This window comes from Columba livia, chromosome 1 (assembly GCF_036013475.1).
Source record: "Columba livia isolate bColLiv1 breed racing homer chromosome 1, bColLiv1.pat.W.v2, whole genome shotgun sequence".
NCBI classification, from domain to species: domain Eukaryota; kingdom Metazoa; phylum Chordata; class Aves; order Columbiformes; family Columbidae; genus Columba; species Columba livia.
The window spans coordinates 108,716,412-108,742,476 of record NC_088602.1 but is presented as its reverse complement, the minus strand read 5'-3'; the positions used below and the strand labels follow the sequence as shown (position 1 = coordinate 108,742,476).

The 26,065-nt window shown below is 46.1% G+C and overlaps 1 long non-coding RNA gene across 1 annotated transcript; it reads left to right on the top strand.

The window, feature by feature from the left end:
- Window positions 1–1,628: 1,628 nt before the first annotated feature.
- LOC110364244 (uncharacterized) lies at window positions 1,629–21,821 on the top strand. The gene is made up of 3 exons (XR_002422881.2): window positions 1,629–3,534; window positions 8,280–8,414; window positions 20,019–21,821. It is a non-coding gene; the product is annotated as an uncharacterized LOC110364244 (long non-coding RNA).
- Window positions 21,822–26,065: the final 4,244 nt, after the last annotated feature.

The window sequence follows — 26,065 nt, the reverse complement described above, 5'->3', positions numbered from 1 at the left end:
CTACACCAAAGCCTAAGGGAGATGCATTTACTTCCTGGACAGCTGCATTTCTCTAGCCAAGAAGACCACATCCAACCTAATCCCAGGCATCTCAGTGAATCCACTGTAGTACAGCACTATGTTTTCCCTTGGCTGTCATCTCTCACCTGCTGATCATTAAAATCTTGTGCTTTCTGTCCTGGGAATAAAATATCTTTTTTATAAAAAAGTCCCACACAAGATGAAAAGTGAGACAATGACATGCCAAGAGAAAATTAAGAATAAATGTTAGAGGAGGTGAGTGCAGAGAAACATATTCTACTTAGGTTATTATGGAGGTTTTAATTTCCTGAAAACATTTTATATGCCAGGCAGGTGCATGAGTGGACGGCAATCACATTATCAGGCCTCTTATCAACCTTGATTTTGCTCGGCCTTACCTGAATGGATTATTTTTTCAATAGTTCAGTAGCTAAATTTAAAAAAAAAAAATCGCAGCTTGGTTCAGGATAATGTATGATGTTTCACTATTTCTCAATTCAGATGAATTTTAGAATAAAAACATCCTCTCAAAATAATGTGTTGAAACAATTTATTCTGAAACTGTCAAAACAAAATATCAAGGAAATATCAAAAACTTCTCACTCCTCTATTTTTCTCCATTTATCCATTTAATCTAACTCCAGTCAGTATGTAGTTCTTGCTGGAAACTGAATTTTTCATTTGTTCTACTTACTATTCATCAAAACAAATCCTGTCTACTTCTGTTGTAGTTATTTAATACTCACTGAGCTGCCATTATGCCACTACAGTGATAAATCTTTCATCTCCTTTTACGGCGGCTCCTCAGGGACTAGCGAGATGCAAAAACGTGTTTTTTTTGAGGAGCACCATGATGTGAACTTCTTGAGGAGTGCCAAGACGTGTAGGCTGAGCTCACTTAGGTTATGTTCACCTGGGAGCGCTGGTCACTGCCAGTGACCTTGACATGGCGTCACCAGGGGACCCGGCAGCATTGGCTGCCTGCCGCTCCTGGCACCCTGGTGCAGTGGGGCTGGGGGGCAGGATTTATGGCACCAGGGAGGGTTTTGCAGCATGGGACGTGGGGAGGGGATGTCCCAGGCACTCTTCTGGCTGAGGCTTTGTCCCTCAGCCGGCTGGTGACAGCAGGGAGCCAGGAGGAACAGCCTAAAGGGACCTTAAGTCACAGCCACGGCAGCAGGGGTGTGGGTGATTCTGGTCTGAGTGTCTGCAAATCTTGTGTGTGGACATGACCAGGCTTGATTTTCAGGGATGCTCAGTTCCAGTATTCTGTTTCCTGTGCCACAGGCTGTAGAGTGTGGCACTGAAAGGTTTCCCTTTGATAACGTGGCTTTCAGTGGCTGTCTGGAGTGTTGAGATGCTGGGAAACCAGAGGCAGGCAGAGAAAATATGTGACGAAGCACTTATTCTTGAAAGGTTTTTCACTGTCACAGTGAGAGCTTGTGGGACTGTGTCAATGACCATATCTAAAAACCAGAGCAACTCCTGATCATATTTTATTCCTACTGGAAGATGCTGCTTTATTTTTTTATTTTACTTTTCTAGGAAATTACTGGATCTGGACCATTTTCTTTGGGAAAGATTCAGGGGCCCCGTGTGACTCAACAGAGGGGCTGTGAAAGATCCCAGACCCATTTTCAGATAGGGGGCTGAGGATGCTCGACCGATGGTCACAGAGCTTCTGCTGCCCCAGTCCGCCTGGCACTGGGCTGGGGACTCGTAAGCAGCTGAATGCCCCTGTTAGGTTCTTTCAGTTTCAGAAAATTTTCAGAAATATGGTCTGTGCTGGAACAGTGACATTTCCTGTAATAGAGAAATCTCTGTTTTGGTAAGCATTACAGCTAGTCACTTAAAAATCTGGATCCCTGGGAAAAGCAGCTGGAGACCCAAACCACAGCTTCAGGAGGCTTTGTCTTTTGGTTTTTCTCTTCACTGGTGGGCTTTGGGCACAAGTCTGTGGGAGGAAAATGACATTTGGGCTTTTCCTTGCAAGGGGTGAAAAAAAAAATCCCACCGATTTCAAGACAAACCTCAAGCCTGGACTTCTGGAAAGAGGAGCTCTTGGTTAGCCACACCAGCCGGGCTGGGTTTCACCCCTGCTGGGGGGATGCACACGTGGCGGGCACCACCAGTCCCAAACACGAAGCACCGAAGCTATGTGGCACTGCTACATCAGATCACCTGGGAAGGGGTGACGGGACCCACAAGCCTTTGGCTCCCCTGATCGGGAAGTTTGGCACTGGCACAAACCCAGAAACTCCTGTCTCTGTTAAACGCTTCAGCTGTTCCACAGAGAGCTTTCACACTGTCCTGAAGTCCACACAGGTTTCTTTGCAGTCAGTACTTTTGTAGAAGGCTTAAGTAATCAAGACATAGTTTTCACCAACCCTTCTTTTTATACATTTCCCCCCCGCCCCCGCTTTGCCCAGTCATTGCTGTGCCATCACCAGCTAACAGCCTGTTTGTGCTCCCTCCCACCGTGATTTATGTCTAGGAGCAAACAAGGAAAGAGAACCGCTCTTGAAAAGCTGTCCTTGAAGTCCCGGTCTACAATAGTTGTCTTTTCTTTTTTTTCTTTTTTTTTTTTTTTTTAAGCGGGGATCAGAAAAGCATAAATTGCAGTATATCTTCAAAGTGTTCGGGGGGTTGTTTGCCACATGACTCATATTGACTTTAATGGGAGTCACATGCTAAACTCCCATACAACACTTGGAAAGTTTTAAAGTGCCACCGCTTTGCGCAAGAGCTCCGAATGAAAAGCTACTTTTGTTTTCGTGCTCCACAGTGCTGACATTGTCCAAATCCCAGCCCTCCAGCAGGAACGCACTGGGACGGGGTGGGAAAAACCCATCCAGGGAGCCGGTGGTGCTGCCAGGCGCCCCTGCCTCCTGCCTGCTGGCTCTCCCCACCTGCTGGGGTAGAGGACAGGTGGAATCAGTGCTGCTTCAATGCCTAGAAAGCCTTGCCAGAGTCCCCAGAACACAGGGGCAGGAAGACGATAGGTCTGGCACCGAGATATTTGTGCTCCCCCTCCTGTTCCTTGTGCCTGCTGGTTAGCTTCCCTCTGTTTCAAGGGGTTACATGAGTTTTCAGCGGTGTGTCTCACGCCCCTCATAATTCCCACTAAAGCTTCTCTTTACAGACCCTTAAGGTCATTGCCATTATCTTGGCATTTTAAAATATTCCCAGAGATATCCTTGGGAAAGAACTGATTAAATACGAAGAAAATTTCCCTGAGGAAAAAAAAAAAGCTCACACAGTAAGACACAGGCAGGGTTTTTTGTTTTGAACAAGAGAAGAGCAAAATCTCCTGCCCTTCCCCGCCCTGAAACAGGTCACGTATTAGCCTGCTGTCAGGTCAAATGGCTGAGCATGATTTAGAGGGATAAAAACCATGTTAAAGCAAACTAAGAGCAGATTGTTCCAAGTGCGCACGTGGTTAATCCTTGCCTAGGACTAGGCAGCCTGGGCACTGCCGATATGAGAATCTCTCTGGGTTTCTTTGAAGTATGGGTGAGTATATTAAAGCAGGAGGAAAGCACTGACTCCTTCAGGTGGTGATTTGTGTTTATTGGCTGTGATTTTTATGAGTTGGGGAAAGAGGCAGAAATGCTGGTGTATGGTAATTGAAATGTACGGGGTTGGGTGTAAGAGACCCTTTCACGATCAAGGGAAGGTGACAAAGCCCTTTCAGAAGAATGTTTTTCAGCTTTCACTGATGTTACTGCATAAAGGGTCCTGGTGCTAATGCTGCCTTTAATGGTGTAAGTGTGAAGCCGTGAATCATCCACCCAACGATTATAAATAGCAATACATCCTCGGCCACTCAGAGCCAGCACCCCACAGCATTTTAAATCACTTGATTTAAAAAGCCTTTCAGTGCTGCGGGTGGGTTGCGTGATCTGTATGGCCATCATGGCCTGCTACAGCTCCCCCAGATTGCTTCAATGCCTTGGGGTGTTGCCTCATCCCAATTAGGGAGGGAAGCAGTGGCCCTGCCGAAAACAGCTGGCTGATAGCTGTTTCTTCTGTCTGCTGTTGTCGGTGGTGAGTTATGCATGCCTTGAGCTGCAAAAGAAAAAACACATGGGATGTAAATCCGGCAGCCAGGAGCTGCATTGAGGTTCCTCAGCGGTTTCAATGAGACATTTTTTGCAAGCAGGAGCTGCCAGAGCAGGTCCTGGCCGTACACCCTCAGCATGAAGGTGAGAACGGTACCACAGTGGCGTTCCATGCATATGGCTATTTTTCTGGCTGGAAACATCACATAAATAGGATTGAGGATTTTGGGTATTGTTGCAGCAGACCAACTGGCATTGTGTCTCTGCCAGACATCCAGAAATGCTGGACAAAGGGCCACTGCCTGCAGATAAACCCTCTCTGCAGTGCATGTGCAGTGAGCCCAGCATGGCCGGGGTGTTTATCACACAGGCGCTCTCCTACCCCGCAGATGGCCTGTACAGATGCAGTAAATCAGCCCCATCCTGACGTGCCCGATGCAGCACATCTGGGCAGCGCATGCTGGGAAACACAGCCCAGCAGCTCTCTCTCCCCAGGGGCCGCACACAGGCAGCCCCACACACGCTGCTGGCCTCACCAGCCCAGCGCTCAGAGTCTCACCCCGCAGGGAAGCTAGAGGAGATGGGAAATGTCATCCTCCACCTTATTTTCCAGCAAACGTTTCTTCACCCGCTTCCCTTTTCTTAACAAAGTGGGAAAGCGAGCGAGGTTTTGTTGAAGGCTCAGCTCGGTCCCCGTGCTGCATCCCCCCAGCGAGTGACCACCCATTCTCTCCCCTTCCTTCTGCTTCCTCATCCTCCTAAAGTTCAGAGAAAATGTCTTAAAAATAGAGTTTTATTTCCAATTTTCACTGAAAAGGCCATCCCCTTGCAACCTTGTATGGAAGGAGGGCTGGCATGGAAGCTGTCTCATCTTGAAGTGTATCCCCAAATTCAAGACTGGGTGGGGGGGTTGCACTGCATCCACCCTTCAGTGCACTTGTGCACTACCTGAGGCAGCATCCTGGAGCTAGGCAGGGCAGCTGCCAGCTTGCACCTTCAAATGACAGCACAAATTACAGTAATCTCTGGAGCCCTCAGCATAGGAAAGACGTGGACCTGTTGGAGAAGGGGCAGAGGAGGCCACAGAAATGATCAGAGGGCTGGAACACCTCTCCTGTGAGGACAGGCTGAGAGAGTTGGGGTTGTTCAGCCTGGAGAACAGAAGGCTCCAGGGAGACCTTATTGCAGCCTTCCAGTACTTAAAAGGGGCCCATCAGAAAGATGGGGACAGACTTTTTAGCAGGGCCTGTTGTGATAGAACAGGGGGTAGTGGTTTTAGACTAAAAGAGGGGAGATTCAGTCCAGACATGAGGAAGAAATTGTTTACAATTTTTTACTCTGAGCAACCTGATCTAGTTGAAGATATCCCTGCTCATTGCAGGAGGTTGGACTGGATGAGCTTTGAAGGTCCTTTCCAGCCCAAACTATTCTGATTCTATGGATTTTTTCAGGATGTACCGCTGGGCCAACAGGCCCTTTGCTGCACCAGACAGAGCATAAGGATGTCTCTTCAGTCTTACGGATGAACCTTTTGAAGGTACAGCTCAGTACAGGCAGCATTTGTTTGTATGCTTGGTTTAACTTCTTTCTTTGCATACTTGGCTGGGAAATGGTCTGCCTGACCTTGAGAGCTGGCTGAAAAATTGGTTGCATGGTTTCTTGGCGCAACATGCAGATTTTGTCAAAAACAGACTATTTAATAGGAAACATTGACTATTGCCATCAAGTCTTTTGACAAGGAAATGTTGAGACATCGTGTTTTGAAAAACTGTGGCCATTTGTGTTCAATTGTCAGTCCTTTTGCCGTGCTACAGCCTCTCCCTACAAGGTGATTATTTTTAATCCTAAAATGTGCAAGATATGTAGTTAGTCAAAATCATCAGAGGTCTCCAAGGAAAATGGTTTGAATATTTAAAAAAACTCTATAGGGTATTTACAATATTCATCTATTTATTAGTTTATAAAATTAAAATGTTATCCCGAAATTGTGCTACAATAAAATGTTCAGCATAACAGCCCAGCGAGGTCAAACAAAATTGGATGGTGGGGGGCTTCTCTTTGCCTTTTTATGCTCTTCACTGTAGTTTTATAGTACTTGATTTCAGTGTATCACCACATACATATGAGAAGAGTATGGGCATAGCTGTGTGTGTATATTATCTCATCAGGTGTACAGACAAATTTAGGAAATGAGAGTTTATAAAAGAGACCTCAGGTCAGGCAAGGGAAACACAGGCACATCGTATTGCTTGTTTTGTTGAATAATTGGAAGATATGAGTGTATTAAGATAGTGAAAGTCAGTAACAGTCCCATCAGCAAATAGATTATTATTAATGGAGGACCTGCTTCCTGGATGACCTGCTAAGGTCTTCTCCTTCTCAGAGGTGTGTAATCAATGAGTTAGGAAGTTCTTTATTTTCTGGATTAATGAATACTTTAAGTCACCAACAAAAAATGACTTTAGCAGAAAAGGCTGAGCTCATCCTGGAGCACCCTGAGGCCCCATGATCAGATCATGGTCCAAGGAGCTGGGCTGAATCCTCTGAGGCACAATGTGGATGTGAGGCTGAGTTTCTAGTACATATGGGCTGCTCTCAGAGCTGGACTGGGCATAAGGAAAGTTTGCAGGCAGTTTTGTGAACCCAGCTTTCATTCCCTTGGCTTTTGTGACATCAGTGAAAACCAGCATGTTGTGTTTTAGGGTGTTTGACCAAAATTTAAAATCATCTTTTACTTTGGTGAGGGGAAACAAGTAAAAGCTATTTCAGGTTGATTTGACCCTATTTTTAGATTCTTCTTCAGCTCATCTGATGAACCAATGGCAGTGAATCATATAGCACTATCCTAAGCCCAAAGTGATTAGCAACATCCTTCCCTTTAAAGATGCTAACTGGTTTCTTCTCCCCCTGAAAGACTGTTTTGCTGTCCAGTTATGAAGTGGGAATCTATCACACCCAAGCCTACATTTTGATGACCATTTATTTCATTAACACAGAACAACTGGGGAAAAAAGTCATTATTCTTCTGTTGGTCATACCTAGTATCCTCTAAGGAGGTATTTATGTGTGAGAAAAGAAGTTCATTGGCTTAGCTAGGATGTTTATTACTGTTCCTTGTATAATAAAGCCATCAGTCAGGGTGGAAAGGGGTGAGGGAGAAGGGAGAGCCAAATCACTGCGAGAGAATTTATGTGTAGATAGTTGTATATAGGTTTTCTTTTATTTTTTACATGTTGATTGGAGTATGAGGTCCAATAAGATATACAGCCCCATAGCCATACACATGTGCTGTTATAATGCAGCCATTCATTCAAAAAGGCTGGCAATGGTTAGGTTGGCAGATTTATTGTGTGTACCGCAGGTTAAGGATCATAGGTCATTTTGCAAATATCCTTTTCAGGTGTCTGTAAATTCCTGTAAAAACACACACAAAGTGCAAGAACACTCAGAAGAGTTATTTTTTTATTACCTTCCTGACTCAGAGCCCAGATGAAAACAAGATAAACGTGTTCTTACTGGGAACACTGGGAGCAAGCTAACCTCCCAAGGTGGAAGTCCTCTGCTAGCCTAAATGGCTGTGGCACCTGAAGTTCTCTCTTCCTTGCACGTAGGCCTCTATTTTGTTCCACAAAATGCCGTAGCGGACCATAAACTCCCTCACTGTTGAGCAAAGTCTGCTTTTAACTCCCATTAAGGATACATACCTTCATGGAGGAGCAGCATAACCAGCCCAACCACCTTTAAAAAGGCCACCCTGACCCCACTTCCCACACATACAGTGCTCAATGGGAAGCTTAGCTGTACCCAGCCTAAATTTTAAATGATTTATTATTGCTTATGCAAATGATCAGACAGCAGCTAAAGTAGGGTCACGCATGCAGGGCTGGCTGTGAGCGTCGTCCCAACAAGGGCTGCCAGCCCCCATGCAGGGGGTCTCCCAGGGCTGCCAGCCCCTGTTCAGGGGGGTTCCCCACTTCCCTGGACCAGCCACCAGCAGCACCACCTGTGCCCTGGCTCCTGCAGGGACCCTGCCCAGGGTGAAGCCACGCCACTGCCTTCCCAAGCCCTGGCAATGATGGGTGCTCATCATGGTGCCTGTGTACCCTCCAATTTCACCAACTCAGGACCAAGAATGGTTACTTACACCAACTTACACCAAGGCTCAGAGACACACTAACTAATTTCATGACTCCCCAGAGGTTCCTGAAGAGAATGGAATCACCGGAACTCCTCAGCCCACCATCCAGCTGAAATGTGCCCCCCAAGAGCCTCTCTCTCTCCGTACCTGACAGCCCTGTGCTAGAAGAGATGGCACCAACAGCGCTTGCACAGGTGAGGGTGGGACACAGGTGGGAACACACCAGCAAGAGGTGCTGTGGAGGGGACCCAGGGGTTGCAGTGGTGCATCTGTGCCAGCCCACCCTTGTTGGCACGATGGAGCAGCAGCTACAGCTGTGTTGGCAGGATCCTTGTACCCCTGCTGCAGCGGGGCATTTCCCACTGCCATTCACATTGCAATTCCCAGTGCAATTCCTAGCACCGTTCTCACTGCAATTCCCAATGCCATCCCCTTTGCAATTCCCAGTGCAATTCCAACTGTGATTTCCAGTGCAGTTCACTTTGCGATTCCCAGTGCAACTCCCACTGTAATTCCCATTGCACTTCCCAGTGCTATTCGCAGCTCAATTCCCACTGCAATTCCCTTTGCAATTCCCAGTGCCATTCTCACTGTAACCCCCAGCAGGATCTCAAGACTGGTCCTGCTGGCCCATCACCAACCATGAGCTTTATCTCAGCCCCAGCAGGCCCTGTGGCAGTGGCCAGTCCTGAGAGATGAAAGGGACCTGAATGACTTTTTTTTTTTTTTAAATGTAAGATTTGGCAGATGAGCTAGCCAGGGGCATTAGTGGCATAACATGAATAATAGTTTCTGACAGAAGGAGGTCACACAGCCCATTTCAGTCTGTCCACCTACGTGGAGGAAAGCAGCATGACGAAGCAGGAACACTAAGTTCTTGTCTGAGTTTTCTGACTGTTCACTGTGCTACTGTAGATGCTTTGGCAGCCATTTGAGCTTCATTGCATGTTAATTACTGTAGCTGGTAAGTTGGGTTTTTTTTAACCAAAAAAAAAAGGAGAACTTTGCTGACAAGTTGCCTCAACTCCCTTCCAATTTTGGCTGTCATTGTGGAAAGTCTCTTTTTTTTCTGCAAAACCAATATTGTCTTAACAGTTTAGTTTACCTCAGTGGTATGGTTATACATTCAACCAGAAGCAATGGTTTTGGTCAATGAATCGCACTGACAATCAGTTTGATGAAATAATTTACACACTGAAAAAAAGTCAGGTCTTCTGAGCACTTCAGAGCCAGGTGATGCATTCTGAAAATGACTGGGTTTTTGTTTCTTAGCCACTCCTTGTAATTAGTCTATATAGCTTATTTCCACACACTCCCTTCCCCCAGTTGGTCTCATCTTAACTAGAGCTCCTCATACTTCATGGAGAAACCTCTCCTACCCTGAGAAGGTGTTTTATTCTGATGAATACGATCCCAAGATGCTGTCAGGTGCCATGTGCACCCACGGGCTTCAGACCTATATGTGCTGGCACTGGTGATTTGGAAAATAACATTTTCATTAGTAGAATGGCTGTTTGGCCAGGGCTCCAGATGTGTCTCTCCTGCCTTGACCCAGGGCCCCAGTGGACGCAGCGGCTCTGTCCCTCAGGAGTCCTGGCCTGTCCCTGAGGTGGCTCTGGACTCGCTGCTGCAGCACAGATGTTCTGCCCCTCCACGCTACACTGCACCTGGGGAAGAGACCTGGGGAAGGATCTGGTATTTGGCCATGCTAAATAACTCTACACCCTCCAAATGCATTACATTGGCTTCTCACTCTAATGGCATTTTATCACAATCAGTAACACCACACAATATCTTATATTTTGTATGAGACTTTCTAAGGTGAAGAGCTCCAGACATGACCTAGGGTTCGTTATTTAGGACATATATCAAGGCAGATGAAGATTTTTTCTGGACACTTCTTTCTAATTTCCACATAGTATTTTTTAAATACATTAACGTCCCCCCATAGTTTGAATAAGGTGTTGCAGGAATTTTTCATAATATTTCATATACTTTTAAAGAGTTAAAATCTAATAGAAAAGCCCTCCCTCACCCCTCAGGTCCTGTATTTTGGACTCTGCACATTTTTTACCATCCTCCAGCTTTTGTCCCTAAGCAGCCTGCACTTGGGCAATAGACATCAGGGACGTGGGTAGGAGGCAGCAAAGGAGACTTTCATAGCACACACATGAACATGAGCCCCCTTCCCTGCTGCCCTAAAAAACAGTCTTTTTGCAGTGCTGCAAAGAAAGTGTGGAGCTTCTTTTTGGTAGTATTGGGTCTTAGTATTAATAGCAGTGCAATATTCAGAAGAGTGGAAAAACATGTCGATGGTGAGACCCACTTCAGTCTTCATCAGGTAATACTTTATATTTCAGACTAGCCCTAAGTGTACTGGTAATGCTAATATTAGAGTTATTGCACTCCATTCAAAAATGAATCTTTATTTTTAAAGGAAAATCCCTGCTGAAGCCAAGTTTAGAGTTGTCAAATTTTGTAGCTGTTCCCACTTCTACCACAGTTGGAGGAACATATTACAGAGTTTTTGAAACGACCTGCAATGAGGTTAGTTTCCCAGAGTTTCACTGAGATTCAAAATCTCCAGACTCTTTTAGAAATCACCCTTTATTTGCTGCCCCACTTTCTTCACTCCAGCAAAAATGCATTTAATTCATTTCTTTGCAACCACTCCTTATTTAATTTGGCAAAGAGGAAAGCGTGAGTTGGTTCCCCTCATTTGAAAGTGATGCAGCAGTTTCTCAGCGTTCACATTGAGCTGTGTCCTTGAATTCACTTTTTCAGATCAGCAACCATTTTTTAGCCCAACTGTACTTCTGGTGCAGCCAAGTCAGGCTGGGAATGAGCAAAGCCAATGGAAGATCATGTCTCTATGGAGCAAAATGCCCCGTTCCCTAGCTACAAACAAGGATGTGCCAGAAACCCCAGCTTAAGTGAGAATTTTGTGCTAAGCACTGAGGTCACTGTGACCTTCACAAAGATTACTTCATGCATTTTTATTTCAGTAGGTGTCAACAACCGTGCTGAGATAGCAGATAGGTTTGTGCTGCAGCCTGAAAGGGTAGGGGAAATTAGACACTTTGCATTGGCCGGGATTTTAAATGGAAAAGTCCTTCTCTCTTTTTGTTTGCTCAGCCTAATACAAACCTGCTTTTGCTTTTATCTTATCGTGACATTCAAATTCAGAAGCAGAGCATGGGAGCTCAGGAGGAAGCACTGAAGGAGAGGCCTCGACTTGTGACCTTTCAAGACTGCCTTTTACCTCTTTACCTCTTGCTTTTGTCTAATACAAACTAAGCCCATCAAGGCACGCATGGCAGCACTGCCACACCATGGCTTAGCCTGCACGCTGGGCACCCCAGACAGCCTGGACAGCCAGGCTGGCCCCTCCTGGCCATGGAAACCACCACGCAGGCTCCCCTGCACTCATCTGTGTCCTCCACGGGGGCAGGGTGGTCATGAAAATAGAATCCTTAATAGAATCACGCAATGTCCTTCTAAAGCAGGTTCATGTGGAACAGATCACACAGGAATATGTCCAGGCAGGTTTTCAGTGTCTCCAGAGAAGGAGACTCCACAACCTCTCTGGGCAGCCTGTTCCAGCACTCTGGCACCCTCAGAGTAAAGAAGTTTCTCCTCATATTCAGATGGAACCTCCTGTGCTTCTGTCTGTGCCTGTTGCCCCTCATCCTATCACTGGGCACCACTGAAAAGAATCTGATCCCATACTCTTGACACCCACCCTTGAGATATTTATAAGCATTGATAAGACCCCTCTCAGCCTTCTCCAGGCTGAACAGACTCAGCTCTCTCAGTCTCTCCTTATAAGAAAGATGCTCCAGCCCCCTAATCATCTTCATAGCCCACTGCTGAACTCCCTCTGGTAATTCCTTGTCCTTCTTAAACTGGGGAGCCCAGAACTGGACGCAGTACTCCAGATGCAGCCTCACCAGAGCAGAGCAGAAGGGGAAGAGAACCTCCCTCGACCTGCTGGTCACACTCTTCCTAATGCACCCCAGGATCCTGTTGGTCTTCTTGGCCTCAAGGGTGCATTGCTGGCTCGCAACAGGAAGATTTTATCAAAAGGGGCAGCTGGCAGAAGGCTCAGTCACCCAAATTAGTCTGGACCACTGCTCACACCACTGAGCTGCACTACAAATACCTGAGTCTGCTTGGCTTGCAGGTGTGATAACCTGAACAGCTGTGAGTGCACGATGACAGCTAAGGCAAATCAGCAAGCAGCATTTCTATCAAGTACAATAGCAATAATGGAATCTCTTACTAATTCATTCACTCTTTCCAGGCTATTTGACTTTCTCTTACTGTCTTGCTTCCAAAATGACCTGTCCTCAGTGCATAAGCATTACCAGACAGCTGTAAGACAGTATAATATTGTGCAAATATAATCAAAGTGTTTTCATGTGATATGTTGTACATACTTTGAACATAATTTCTAGGGATGACACCCTGAGTGCTTCAGACAGGATCACAGAAGTCATGGATTTTCTTCTGTTTGCCCTGCTGCATATTAATACAGCAGATTTTTTTTTTGGCACAGACATTTGTGGAAACTGAATTTCAAAAATGTGCCTGAGGAGCAGTGAAAAATGAATCTTACATTTGCAGGAAGGATAATTCCTACTGAAATATCAACATGGCAGGAATCAGGGGATCAGAAAGGGTGTCCTACTATCTCTATCTAATCAGAACCAGCTTGCAGCTTTCAAATATTGAACACCTGCAGAACGGAGTTTGGAATCAATCAAGCCTCCGAATTTAAGATTTGCAATGTCATCCAGAAAATCAAGTGTATCTGAAGGACCCGCAGCCTACTCTCTCACTATCCACAGGTAGTAATGGGAGACTCAATCAATCAGACAAAGTATCCATTGCCAGCCACCCACTCTGCTCAAATCCAAAGGGACTGTTTCAGCTGGAAGTGGCTCCCTCTGCATCCTCTCCTGACTTGCAGCTGGATTTACCCTCTGCAGAACCATTTTCTTCAGCACGAAACACACCGTCATTCCACCATATCTCTTGACTAAGTTTCGGTGCTAGAATTTAAATAAGGGGCATAGTGCGCAGACACTTGCAAAGCAGACTTGTATACTCAGGTTTTAAAAAAAACAGAATGACAACCTGAGTTCAAATACCACAATATGCAGCAGGGAGAAGGATCTGGACATTGAAGTTGTAATGTGGCATTTTCCAGCTCTGCTGTTGCTACTGTGAATTCAACTTACAGTTAGTGAAAACAGGCTGACCTATGAAATAGCTCCCTTCTGTCAGCTCAATTTGCCATACGTTATTGAGCTCAGTCCAAGCTTTAGTAAGAGGCAGTTTGACTCCTTGAGAGTCAAGATTGTCTGGGCAGTCGGTTCTGAGGGAGTTTAATGGTTCTGGGTCTGTTTTTCTGGCGAGGGCTGGTAGAAAAACACAAAGAATTAGGCATTTCCACTTGTCTGGTAAGAAACCAGAAGGACTATGTGATCTATACCTCTGTAATATTTTTTGAAACAAAATACACATAATCTTTTTCTCCCCTTCCTCCTCCCTGTCAGATTTAAATAAGAAAAATAAAGCTACTTCTTTGCAAGCCCACAAGCAGAATATCATCTGCAAGTCCAGCAGTGGGCACGGTGACTCTGGAGTCAGGGTGGAGGCTGGGGGAACTTTAGGACATGTGCTGTGCTCTGAGGACATCCCAACCCATTTCTCTTCTGTTTTTCTTACTTATGTCTTATCGCAGCAGCTGTCTGCTGTATTTTGGATGTGAAGCCTGCCTGTAACTCAGTTGGGTTAACGCTACACCTTACAGTACAGGTAGCTCTGATGATGTTCTGCATGTGCACCAGGTCATTCAGAGAAAAGGAAAAAGTCTCTTTTAAATTGTTGTTATATGCCTCTCGCCCCACCTCCATAGCAGCTGGTGTAAAAGACTGATGCATACTTGAAAAAATGGTACTCCTATCCAAGTTTACCCTATTTTCCTTTCCATCTAAAGTAAAATTAGGCTTCTTTTCCTAAAATTAGTCCCCGTGACTCTTGTTTTCACATAGGCTTCCTGGTTCCTCATACCTTTCTCCCAGTCTCCCCATTCATCTGTCCCATAGCTCTTCCATCTGTTGGGCTGGGCCTCCTCATGGACTTCTCACTTAAGACACATGTGTGGGCAAAAGTTGAGGCTTTGACCTCAACTATTTGTATATATATATGTTGCTATTATTATTACTATCTAATAATACAATGTAATAATACATTACAGTAATACAATGAGCCAAGGCCCCCTCTTTCTCCTGATGATGGGTCCAGAGCATATTGCCCTCTGCTGTCTTCTTTTGTTTGACCTTAACTCAGAAAGCTTCTGGTTTTGTTGCTGCTCACAATTTCTTAAGCTTTTGGCCAGGCGTTGTCATTGCAACCTCTACTGGTGTCAGCTGTGAGGTTGTCTCCTGTGCTGTCCCCATGACCCAAGGGAGGAGGGCATAGAGAGGAGCCGTGCGGGGCAGGGCTCCTAGCTCACAGCTTAACGTGTCCAGGCTGCCCTGTGCACCGTATCGCATTAGGAGAAAGCAAACTCTCTCCTGCTGGCCCAGAAGATTGCCACACAGCCTGTGCTCTTCTAGTCTCACCTCTTCCTTAAATGTCCCATTTTGACAAAACACCTGGCCTGTCACTGGGCACTAGCCAAGGAAAGCAGAGGAATCACAGGAGCTCTCCCTCGTGGTCTGTCTGTAGACGTCAATGGCTGCTGTGTTTGTAGGGTCAGCCATGCCTGGAGGTGTCGGAGGAAAAACACCCTGCCTGAGGGGTCATTGTGCCCCATCAATGCTACTAGCATGCTCCTCAGCTGGAGGGGGGCTGCTGGTGGGTAAGTGTCATGCCTCTGCGCTCTCCAGCTGCATGCTTTATGATTCCCAGTTCCCGACTCCATTCGTTTTCCACCCATGGCCTGCCTATCTGAAGTGCTGCTGATGTGCTCACAGGGTAATAGCAAGTCTTCTTCAGGCACATAGAGCAAGAACTAATTTTCCGACCAGCTGACACAGGCAGAGAGGAGGCAGGGTGAGAGGCTCGGTGCTGTGGTGGGGAGTGCGAACAATCCACAGGAGGTCAGGTGAAGGGGATATGGTCAGGCTGTAGCATGTGCTGCTGTTCTCCCTTCACATGTCCATCCGTCAGAAATGTACCTGCTGTGGGAAGGTGTTTTTTCAGAGCTCTGGACCCTCTTCCTGGGCCATTAAGATCTGCAAGGTTTTCTTTAGTCCCCTTGGGCTTAAAGGACTAGCTGGAAGGAAGCTCCCCGTCAGTGGTTCTTCTGGATGCTCGGCAGCCTCAGACCCTGTAGCAGGGGACAAAGATGTGACCCTCTCTACTCGGATGCCCCTTAATGACACAATCCAGAGCTCTGTCTGACCTCTCATAAGAGATAACTTTGAACAAGCTGCCTCACACCCCCACCGCTTCCCCCTGGACAGCTAAGGAGATCATCCTGTGCCTTACTTGGGTGCTGAAATTTCCCTCCTGGTATCACCTCTACGTGTTTCCAGTTTTCTTCCAGAGCAGGGTGTTGCACCACTTCCCCTCCCAGAAGAAGTCCCTGGACACACTGGCCTGTCTCCTCCTGCCCATCTCCATCTTCACCTGCCTGCAGACCAGGTACCAGACAGGAAGAAAATGCCAGTTACACCAGGAGAAGCAGCACATAAATTGCAGACCTTAATGCTGTAGGAACAGGAGCAGCAAAATGAATAAACATGCACACACACAAAACCTGCCAATAAATAACAGGATGGTCCTTCCCACCTCCACCACCCTAAACATTCCCCTTTGAAATTATACCCTAGCTCCCTTCACCCGTTCACCACACAGCAGTCTGATTTCTATGACTCAAGCACTGTATTGCTTTACATTTAGGACACCGAGGTCACAGAAAGTGCTTTGTACCGTGAAGAAGTTATCTTCACTTGACTGAAAGCTTTCTGCAACTGCATATTGCATCCAGTGTTTACGGCCACTGATCCATTATTTGTAAAGGGAACAAATCCCATCTTTTGCTTTTCGGCTGGCTGAAGATTTAACCTCTCTCCACGGAAAGAAAACATGATAGTGTGAAAGATTTCCAACCATTTTCCTTTTTTTTCTTTTTTTTTCTTTTTTTTTTTTTTTTAGTATTACTATTACTATTTTTGTTGTTGTTGTTATCCGTCTACTCTAGCTGTGACATGCAAAGCCGGTGCATCTAACACCGCTTGGCGTGACCAAGGTATTTTCACAGTGATGCTGCAAGGGGGGTCCCTCTATCCTATTTCATTAAAAGATAGAGCATTTTATGATTTCTCCACTCCAGCTGCAATGATATGGTGCCAGGTGCTGTAGCTTGTTCCCCTCTCTTTCCTTTGTCTGCAGAAGCAAACCAGCTTGGATCTGCAGAAGTTGCAGGTTGGACATTAATCAAAACTACAGCAAGGATCCAAAAGCAGCTCCTGGAGCAGGAATCTGTTTAAAGAGTGTACAAGATCATGATTTTACCTCTGTGCTCAGTAAACCCACCTACAGATGAGAGCTTAGGAAAGAGGAAAAAAGTATTCTGTAATCAAACCCTAATGTTAATAGTGCTTTTCCATGAAAACATATGCTTGCTTGACTTCAGTTGCTATCCCTTTCTCTGCAAAGACTAGGTGCTAAGTGAACAAAACATATCCAATTTATATTATACATTAATGCATACATATGTGTATACATATGCATTTAAATGTGCTATGCGTATGCATGTGCACAAAACAAAGATCTTTTACAAATGTATATTTTCTAGACACTACTAAATACCTTAGTGTGAGATTAAATATTTTCTTTAAATGATCATAAAAGGTGTCCCTAAAATGTCACCACTTATTTTATTTTCCCAGCTCGCCCTACAGTTCACTTTAGACTGAAACTAATTTAAATTACTTTGTAGCTCCCAGCAATAAAAGGAATTTAGTAATTTGCAGTTCATTTGCCCTTGCTATTCTTGGAAATGGTGTTTGAGGTTGTCCAACCCTTTGCATTAGGAAATGTGCAGAGCGCAAGTAGCAGTCATGTCATGCCTGGCAGATTTTGCCAAGGAAACTATTGGTTTTTGCAGCTTTGAAATTCTGGGATAATTGACATGTGCTCCATTCCCACAGAATAGCTGCAATCCTCATCACTGCCTGGCTGTGGATGAGTTTAGTGAACATTGTATTTCCCAAGTGGTGGTTAAGCTAACTTAATTAGGGAAGTGCCTTTATCCCAGCCCGGACAAAGGCTGCCCTTTTTGGAGCACTGTTGTGAAAGCAGCTCTGAGGCAAAGGGCCTCTGAACTAGATGTACAGAGGTGTCTCTTCCCTCATCTTGAGCTTCTGTGGGGGATGAAATCTTGGGAAGAAAAAGAAAAAAAAGACATTTCTAACCTTCCCATCTGCTAACTAAACATATGACCCCTTCACCTGGGGGCAGCCTGAGAGGTGACCGTAGGGGAACGCCCTTGGAGCCTCGATGCTCCCAGCTCGCAGCCTAGCAGGAGGGAGGTGAGGAGCCCAACAACCCCACCAGCATCCCTGAGACATGCTGGAGATGTGCACACCACTGCCCATTGCACTGAGGAGTTGGAAGCTGCTGTGAGCCATTCCCACACCTATGCGCCACGGCAGCCCTGGATGAGGGTCTGCAAATCAGCACACCCACCCGAGCAGATTTAGGTCACCTCTAGGACAGAAGCTGTCTTGTCCGGGGCGCCATCAGCTCTGCTCTGCTCGACATGGGACGCACACCACCACTGTGCCTCTGACACCCCATAAATTAGCATTGTTATTGAGCCTTACAAGAATAACGAGAGGGGAGAATGCTTTGGCTTAGAAATCCAGCTTCAGAGCTAATAAAAGGGAGGAGATAAACCACTGTCTTACAGATGAAATCATAACACTAATGGCTGCGAACAAACAGTTGAAGTTGTACATAAAGCAGCGTTAGAAAGAAAACGTCGCTTTGGATATATTAGCTGCTTCTGCGTGTGCCATAGGGTTCTTCCCGTCATCACTCTGGATTATTCAGTGTAAAAACATGGGAGGAAAATATGTGTGTCTGTGAGGCAACACTGTGATATTGAGGTTTGTTTTTAAAGTGAAGAAGGTCTCTTACCCAGCCTGGCAAGAGCTTCATATTCTCTAGATTCCCCAAATTTATCAGGAAATAGAAGCCTAGTTCTCACAGTTGCCATAAAAATAACAAACTTGTTTTCTCTCTTTTTGCATTAAATACATTTTCGTGTCCAAAGTGCCCTGCACCCCCTCTGCCAGCAGCCTCAATCCCCCTGAATCAGCAAAGGACTGAGCATGCCAGTCCCCCTCGCCCGTGCCAAGCGCAGGATTCGGGGGGTCAAGGATGCTGGCAGTGGGGGTGCAAGGCACTTCGGGCACCTTGTCCACAGCCTTCCTCAGATTGACAAACATCGCAGAGCTCTGCCCGCTTTCTTGTGAAGAAGAGAAATCAGTTCCTCCATGGGAATTTTGGCCTGTGCTCTCAATTCGATACCTAATCTGGCAGCTCTCTGTGTCCTACAGCAGTGATAATCTGTGCATTAGGATTTCTGAGGGAGGGTTTTAGTCTTGTAGACTGAACATTCCTCTATCATGATAACCACACATGCAGAGAAAGATTGGGAGTGGGAGGGAGGGAGCAAAAAAATCTGTGGAATGAAGTTAACCACTGGCTTGAAGATGTTTTTCTGAAGGAAGTCTACGGTAACATATTGCATTGCAATTTTCACTTCAAGCTGAAGTTAGAAGGAAGTAAAGCCACTGTTCTTCCTGAATTTTTCTTCCTTGTTCTGGTTTCCCTCTGCAGAGCTCTGTCAGGGCTGGGAGTCTCTGTGCTGCTCATCAGTGGCAGTTCCTGGGTGTCTGATGTGTCCCTGAAGTCACTAAAAACCTTAGGCTTGTACCTTCCCATAGCCTAATAGTAATTTGGGACCAAGACTTCAAGCAAACAAGAAATTACATTAAAACAACTGTTGTGGATAGTTTTAATTTAATTTCCCCCCAAACAGTCCAGCAGCAACATATGGCTTTCAGTGAGATCCTGCTGTTACACAGTTTGACAGCTGGGCTGACTGAGACACAAGGAGGTTGGGCACCTTGCAAAGGGTACAACACATCAGCATCTTGGACTGAGGGAAAAAATGGGGGGAAAAGCCAAACCTTGGTCCCAGTTCCCTCCCTGTATTGCTCTTGGCTCCCAGGGCTCAGCCCTTGGGATGGATCCCAGCTACAGAAACAACAAATAAGATCTTGCCACAGATAGAAGATGACTTCAGATGCCGAAGTTAGTGCATTTTATCAGCATTGCCATTTCCATAATAAGCAATAAATGTACCAGTTCATGAGAAGCCTGTGATAAGGATTTTGTGGGATATTTTCCAGTCATATGGAGTGGAAGACTTGAAGAAACTGTTAAATCACCCAGACTGGCATACCACAGGTTGTCAGCTACTGCACCCCCAAAATTCACATCAAATCTGAAGATCCTGTAGTGGACACAGGCCTTAGTCCTGAGGAATAAAACCTGTGTCAATGGCAGAGGGCACCCCATGCCCACTTGCCTCAAGTGTCCTGGGCGCATGGGGCTGCCTGGGTGCTACACACCCCCACTGATGCTCCCAGATGGACCAGCCCCAGGCTGAGGGCTTGTGTTCCATTTGGTCTGCTCTTCTTGTGTTTGTTTTGTTCTTTCCATGCTCTCAAAAACCTTCCCACTGTTCTCCCTTCCTGTGTTTACAGGTCTGGGCACAGCCACAGTTACCTAAGCAAAGTTAATGCTCCGTCAGAAACCTGAGAAGAAAACAGTTTTGGTGATGTGCTCTGAATGTCAAGGGAATTGTATCCCAGCTGAGAGGAAGCATTCCTCTTATTACCTGACTCTGGCGCTTTCACACAAATGGAACCTGTTAAACAAGTACCGTGTGGGGTGATCTGCTTAGATTACATGCTCAGCTTATCCTAGTAATGTGCCTTGGCAGATAAATATCTGATCCTCTTTAGCTGGACGGTTTCTAGTTGCATGGCAAAGTACCTTACCAAGTGTCTTTTACATGATCTTGACACATGCTTCTCCAGTAAATTTACTTTTTATTAGCATTCCTCTTTGCCACCCTGAGCACATCTGCTTCACTGATTCCCTCTTAGAGTAAAACATCGTGCGCCTCTTGAACAAGAGATACCTAAAAATCAGTGGGTAACACAGATTCAAGGTCGATGCCACACAGAGGAGGTTGTCTGAACAAGGGGTCAAGGGCTTGTGGTGCCAAGCCACCCTAATTGCCTTCCTCCCTCTGACCCATCATGTGCAACCACCTGGAAAAATCACTTAAAATATGATTTTCCCTCTTAGGGAAATGGGCAGATGGGGAGAGATGCAAGTACTTTGGCCTCTTAAGAGAGATGCTGGCTGGTGCTTTCTCTTTATTTACAGTGACTTGCTTGACACCTCGCCCTTCACATGTCTGAGCTCTGTTGATGTGAGGCCAACAGGCGCATGTGCTCTCATGCCTCCCTGCATTGCATCTTAAAAAAATAAACACCCCGCTGCAAACACTATAGCTTGTTCTTTGACACTGAAGAGGGAGCTGTGGCAGGAAGAATATCTATTGCACTAATCCATTGCCAGTGTAACAAAGGAACCAAAGAGGGGAGGATAAAATGGGTTTCAGTTTCAGACTTAGTTGCCCTGAAGTTGCTCATGGTGTGGGTGGCTACAGGTAAGCCTGGAATTCAAGCTCCTATGGCAGTCAGCCTACATCTGATGAATACCAGCATGGAGCCCAGTGATGTGTCCAGCTGATAAAATATAGATGTTTCTGCACAAGCCTTTGGGGTCAGTGGTGGTTCTGTAGCCTGCCTGCAGGCACCTGGGCTGGTTGGAGCTGCTGCGGGATGTCCCAACCAGCCCTCATGGGCACTGCTCTCCCCAGACACTGTGGCATAGCTGCAGCCCAGCAGAGCCCACCGAGCATCCCCAGTGGCACCAGTGGGGCTGCTGCTCCTCCGCACACCTTCCCTCCCATCTTTGGTGCCTGACCTCAGCTCTGTGACATTCCCTCAGCCACCACATTGTGACTTTAAGGGACAAGATTTCAAAAGACTGTCAAGCTTCTGCTCAGAGACTGCCACTTGACCTCTATAAACAAGTATTTCTGTGTTGACATGTTAAAGGCTACACAAAAAAATATTCATGACGTGCCTTTCCTAGCAAATGGTTTCCTTACTCAGCAGTCTGCCTTGTAACTCAGAGCTCGAGCACCGCAAAGCTGAGGCTCACTCTCACACACCATGCCTTCTCCTACATCGCTGATTGCTACATGATTTTTTGTGTGAATTGTTAATAAAGCGCTACCACAGAAAAAGCAAATCTATTTGCCGTCTGGGTAATTTCCGCACTTACCTCAGCTTGGGCAGTAAGGACTGGTAAGAGCTGCTTGTTTTTCCTTCTCCAATTAACTTTCCAGTTTTAATGAGCTAGTGCTTGAGCTCAGTCAGTGCAAGGTTATGAGGATTAAAAGACTTACAAGACGCCTGTGGTCTCAATTGTTGGTGCTGTTATTTTAAATCTTGCTTTAATATCACCTCAGATAAACACTTGGGCTCTTTTTTAGGCTGAGAAAGGCTGGGGAAACTGTGCTGCTTTCAGATGTGGAGGCTGTCAGCTAGGCCTCTGGTGACCTCCCCTTCCACTCTCTCTTTCTTGTGGTTTCTCCCCACACAATGCTGAAATACAGCATTTTGTTACCTATTAAAGTGTCACTTTCAGCGATATTGTGAAGCTATTAAATTCTGCTGGATCATCCTTTGTGAACAAGAGGATGTTGACAGAGCCGCAGCCCCATCCTTCAGCTATTATCTGGTGTTCAGTGTCCTCCAATTAGTATGCACAATAAATCTAGTCCAAGACCCCCCACTGCTTTATGTCATTTCTGTATTAACCTCGCTGCTTCCCAACATGTTCCTATTATTAAGCCATTTAAAGGCTTCCCTTCATTCACTTACTAGAGCGAGGTCTCATTTTCTCTTTTTCATCTATTTGCATACATTTCCAAAGGTTCACTTGACATGACTTCAGTTGTTGTTGCTTATTTTTCTTAATTAAAGATTATTTCCAAGATGCTTTCTTTACTCCATCCTCCTTACATGTGTTATTGTCCTTTTCTCTATGAGATTACAATGACTGGGTTGAGAACAGATTGATTGTCATTTCATGTGTTCACAAAGCCAGTCATTTAAGGCTGCCTTGGTAATTTCCAGGCTAAAACTGAGTTTTGAGACACTTTTGCTCAATGAAGAATGTAAAATTTTTAAGTCATTGCATTATATGATCCCACTGGCAGTTTTTACCCTGTGATGTTTGGCAGGCGATGGAGCCAGGACTGTGCTCCCTTGGCAGTACAGCCCCAAAGGCAGGTGATTCTTAGCTGGGTGGGAAAGCTGGAGACAGGGGATAGGATTTGGGGTTGAGGAAGGTGGAAAAATACTTGTTTAACTATACCTCCAAGTATGAGAGCTTAGGGAAACACTGATGTACATGCCAGAGCGTAAGTGTTTGATTTCTGTAAACAAGCTGGATTTTGGGTTTGCTGGTATTTTGCATCCCTGCATTGTTTTAAGTGAAGGCTGAGGGAGTTGGGCTTGTTCAGCCTGGAGAACGGATGGCTTTAACAGCCCTCAGTGCCTATAGGAAGGTCATCAGGATAGGGCTGGGCTCTTTGTGGCGGTGCATGGAAGGAGGGCAAGAGTTGAAACAGGAGGATCAGGCTGGGTGTGAGGAGAAGCCTTTCCCCCATAAGGACAGCCAGCCAGGGGAGCAGGTTCCCCCACAAGATTGTGCTATCTCCAGCCTTGGAGATTTTGAAGAAACAAGCCCTGAGCAGCCTGGTCAGACCCCAGAGTTGGTCTGGCTTTGGGGTAGAGATGTCTTGAGGTCCCTGCCAGCCTCAATAATCATCCCATGGACTTCTGAGACATGAAATAGTGGGTTTAATTGGGATCCAGACACTAGACACCACTTGCTGCAGTTTCAAGATGGTAAGGGCACTGAACAGCCGGATACCACTCGTCTCTTTGCTTCTCCAGGAAGGCATCGCCCTGGCTCCTTCCCCCACTGCTGCCTGCAGAACCAACCCTGGTGCTTTCTGCAGCTGTTAAAGGGCAACTGAGGCAAACACAAGTGGGACACAGACTGATATGACAAGGAGAAAAAAGGAGGAAATGGACAATTGTAAGGGATTTAAATAGCTCTCCACTTGGAAGTCTTTCTGCTTCCAAGTAGCTCTGGCCAGGCCTGCCTGACACCGCAGCTTGTGCTGTGGGCACATCCCTGCAGAGCAGAGCTCACTCCTCTGGGAAAGGCCACTTACTTTTTCCAGACCAGCCCTTCCAGGCCTTTCTGTGCTCCACACAGAGGAGGTGATGAGCGACTACCTTCCCTTCCCCAGCAGCTCATGTTCCTTTCTTTATTCTAGATGATTAAAATAAAATAACATTTCCACCAGCTGTGGTAATCTGCTTGAGAAACAGATGTTTCTTAAAGGAGAGGGAAGCAGCTTAAACATCTATGATGGGCTGATTCCTAATTCCCTGACTAGCTGAAATTATATTCACACAACTCTGAAGCGGACGTGCTATTTGTCTCCCTGGGCAGGCAGCACTCTGCAATAAGCCCCTGAGCAGGGCTGAGTCTTTAAAAGAATTTATATCCCCTGAGGGACAATGCTGCTGGTTTATCTACTTTTTTTAAAAAAAAAAAAAAAAAAGTCATTTCACAGAATTAATTGATCATGGAAATTGTTTAAAATACTGAAGACGTTAGGTTTGGTGACCAACGGGAGCTTACTGCAAATATTATAAGTCAACTCTCACAATCCACTTTTCTCTTTTGCCACCGGCTTCTAAGAACATCTGACCAGCATTTGGATGTAACTGCAAATAAATGTGACATGTGACATGTTTCATAATAAAAATACACATCAAGCTAACACTTTTACAAAAAAAAAATTAAAATTCCTATATGTATGTGGAAGCTATAGCTACCACAAGAAAACATCTTTGGGATTTATATGTTATGAATTTATTGTCTTTTTGCCAAAGTTGTGTGTGTTGCCTCCACAAAACACTGCCAGGCTTGTTCTCAGCATCGCTTCCTGGCAGCATAAATCCCTGACTGTGCAGGCTGAATCCCATTTGATCTCTCTCTATCAGACACATGAAGTGGAATGATCTCTACTTATAAAGCTGAACTTAAATAAAAGGAAAGATAACTTGTTGTTTTGTAACCAACTTAAATATGCACATGCATAACATGGGAAAAAAAGCATCCTGTGAAAGAGGCTGTATAACAGCCAGAAACAGCTGGATAATATCTCCTCTCCCCATCTGGATTTATCCCAGCACTGGCTGCATTATCCTAGTGAAGGTGATGGAGTTGCCCACCCCATGCTCCACCGGTGGTGTTTGGTTTTCAGCAGCTGAGGACAAGCATAACTATTATTCATCCTTTCAAAACAGTTAGAAGAGCCCTCTTCCCCAAGCAGTTCGGGCTGGGTGGCTGGCTGGCTGCGCTGCAGACCAAGTCACCTCTATTCCACTATGTCTGTCAGGTGTTCACTGCATGATTAATTGCACCTAGAGACAGCTGACAATTTTACAATTTGAAATGGAAAAAAGCCCCACTTTCACTGCCATTTTTCCTTTGTTTTGTTGGTGGGACTGCTGCTTTTTGCCTGGCTAGCTGCTCCAGCTCTGGGCTTGCTTGGTGGGACCTATCTCTCTCCCCAGTATGCTCACCACATCTCTCCAGCCCATGAGTCCTTGGCCTCCACCACGAGAGGCTGTTGGGTCGCACAAGCATGGGCAGCTCCTGGGCTCAGGGCCAGTCAGGCAAGGACGATACACAGAGAGGGGAAAAGAAGGCAAGGGAAAAAGCAGGCAGGAGGCCAGGCAGCTTTGCAGGCTCACAGGAGCTGCTCCAGGTTGCCCTGCCAGCACCGAGTGACAGCAATGCCCTTGGCTTGCCTACCAGGACAAGGGGACCACATCCCTGGGGCTCCTACAGCAACCCCCAGTGTCTGCCTCCAGCCTGCAGAAGAGCTGGTGTAATTTTATTGCACATTGATTTATACTGGGTTGGGGTTTTGTTCCCACTTCTTTCTCTCTAAGTGCCCATCCTGTACAAGCAGCTTCCAGCTGGATGTGGCAATGGGTTGCCAGGAGAGCTGTAGCTCAGCATTGCCTCAGAAACCAGTCTGCTGCAAACCCATCAGGCCCTCTCCTCAACCCTCTGTCCTGTGTCCCAAAGACAAAGCAGTTGGTCTTAATGTTGCCATACCTTTCTCTAGTGCCTTGGCCCTGTGCACTCAAAACATCACTGTGGCTGTGTGGGAATGGCACCCGGCGGGGCTGGTCCCCTGGTCTCCCCAGGCAGAGGAGCCACTGCAGCATGGAGCTGACCCCAGTGTTTGGCCCCCTGCCTCTGTGCCCTCTCTGCCACCTCAGCCGTGCTGGTGGGAGGCACTTCTGTCACCCATCATCTCAACCCACCCACAAAGCACCACGATAAGGATGGCTGTCAAACATGACGCACTCGGCAGAGCTGAGTGAGCTGTCTCTTCTAAACTCATCTGGGCAAGAGAGAGACTTTTCTCAGTCCTTTTGTGTCCGAGGCTGCAGTACAAAATCCCACAAGGGACAAAGGGACAAATCTTTTTTTCTTCATGTGCACAGTGTATTTCTTTGGCCTGAACTTTCCTCATTTAAACACAGCCTGGCATGTACATTAAAAG